Source organism: Meleagris gallopavo, chromosome 7, assembly GCF_000146605.3.
Source record: "Meleagris gallopavo isolate NT-WF06-2002-E0010 breed Aviagen turkey brand Nicholas breeding stock chromosome 7, Turkey_5.1, whole genome shotgun sequence".
NCBI classification, from domain to species: Eukaryota; Metazoa; Chordata; class Aves; order Galliformes; family Phasianidae; genus Meleagris; species Meleagris gallopavo.
This window is the reverse complement of record NC_015017.2, coordinates 907,088-908,909: the sequence shown is the minus strand read 5'-3', so window position 1 is coordinate 908,909 and position 1,822 is coordinate 907,088. Positions and strand designations below refer to the sequence as shown.

Genomic DNA, 1,822 nt, shown 5'->3' with positions numbered 1-1,822 from the left:
TTTTTTCCTACGCTATCTATATAGTCCAAACTCCAATTTCAAACACGATCTACACAGATAAGAGTCTGGTTTAGCTGCAACACTACAGGATTTCATGTCTGCTGTCTAATACTCCTTACCCAACTGCTATTTGGGCTTCAGGGGCACAACCTTTGTGGTGTGGCAGCCTGGCTGCTGGTAGGCTTACAGAAAAGTTTGATGTCTATCTACGAGTCTCAGTTTTCTTACTTCTCCCCTTACAATGCAACTACCGCCTGGTGCAGAACTTTCCTGCCTTGACCTCACTCATACTGCAGTCAGCACTACTCCATGATAACTATCTCCTCAATCAGTCAAGCATAAGTTTTCATTTGTTCCCCCGCTTTCAACATCCCTTTACTTCAGTTTATTTTTAGAACAGCATTCTCATAGCAAAGACCAGAAGCAGCACACTTTCACTACCAAACAGAATTCAGCTGAGATTTCTCATACTGTCACTAACTGGCAGAAGGATGCTTTAGTCTGATGGCTTCTGAAAACTGGTGCTAGCTGAAGGTCTGCCATCTAAAAGAACTCCCTAACCCCAGGCAACGAGGAGGACTGGATTCCCCCTAAGGAACACCAGCTACCTTCAGATTTGCCATGTCTTGGGCCACACACAAGCACCAGGTACCACCACCACCTATCTTTGTTTATAAGGCATAAACTAACACAGAGAGCACGAGGAAAAATAATAACCACACACAGTCACAGAGGTACACAAGACCACAACCTGTGTAAATCCACCTGAAAACACCACAGAGCACTCATAAAATTATGTAGTACAAGTCTTTCCTATTTGCAGTGGTTCACAGTCCATGAACAACACTTCAGCACACAAGGCAATCTTTCTGAAGGAATACTCAAAGTGCTACACTTTGTTCTGTATCGCACTGATATGTACATAAACCTTTTCTGTACAGATCCAGAAGCATCCAGCTCTTCTCATTACATCAAAGGTTGATAACTCAGAACGTGAAAAACTCAGATTGCCTTTTGCTGTTACATGTTCCCATGCACCATTTCACTGCTTTAGCAAAGCTTAAAGCATTTTTTTTTTCCTAATGCTGTGACTTCACTCATAATTATGATTAAGCTCATCAAACACTTCATGCTTATGGCACTGGGAACAGATGAGGCAGCAGCCTTCCTTCTCTGCAAGGATGAGGAAGAAGAGCGCAGTGGAAGGATGGATAAGCACAACCTTCAACGAAGCATTCACCACCTACCATGTGCAGCAGAATAAACTCCCTGCCGTTCACTTCTGAGGGATTAGGGAGAGAACCAGCCTCCCTTCCAGGCTGAGCATTTCATTCAAACACATCTGCTGGTGGAGGCTGAAGAAGAAAAAATAAAATAAAATTTCTCCCAACCAAAGTATTACCATTCGATTCAAACAAAATCAGCCTAGGAGAAGGGATAAAGTGCATAAATTAATCTTCTGTATGGATCCTGTTATTTTAGGAGATCCATTTACATCAAATAGATGAGGAAAAACTGAGATGCAAATGCAGAGCCAACGTCTGTTCCAATCCATTGGAAGAATCAATTACCAGCAGGAAATCTCACACCAGGCTCAAGTAAACCTGACTGCACGAGGCCTTTCATGTCACCTTCCCTTTCTCTTCATCACAGACTGAAGACAAGACACCTTTTTGAGCATATTCAGTACTAACCACATCTGGTTCTCCCTACGTCATGGTGCCCGTGAGCAGCAGTGGCATTAACTTGCAAAGCTTCAGTTAGTCTGTGGCACTAATCACTGCCTACAGAAAGTTACAGAAATCTATGGGTTTGTTGGCTA

The 1,822-nt window shown here is 42.9% G+C and overlaps 1 protein-coding gene across 1 annotated transcript in view; it reads right to left on the bottom strand.

Moving 5' to 3' along the window:
- Positions 1–1,365, bottom strand: part of HDAC4 (histone deacetylase 4) — a 208,364-nt gene extending 206,999 nt beyond the window's left edge. The window contains exon 1 of the mRNA XM_010713207.3: positions 1,248–1,365. The gene's annotated coding sequence lies outside the window, so the exon portion shown is untranslated. The remainder of the gene's footprint in view (positions 1–1,247) is intronic.
- Positions 1,366–1,822: the final 457 nt, after the last annotated feature.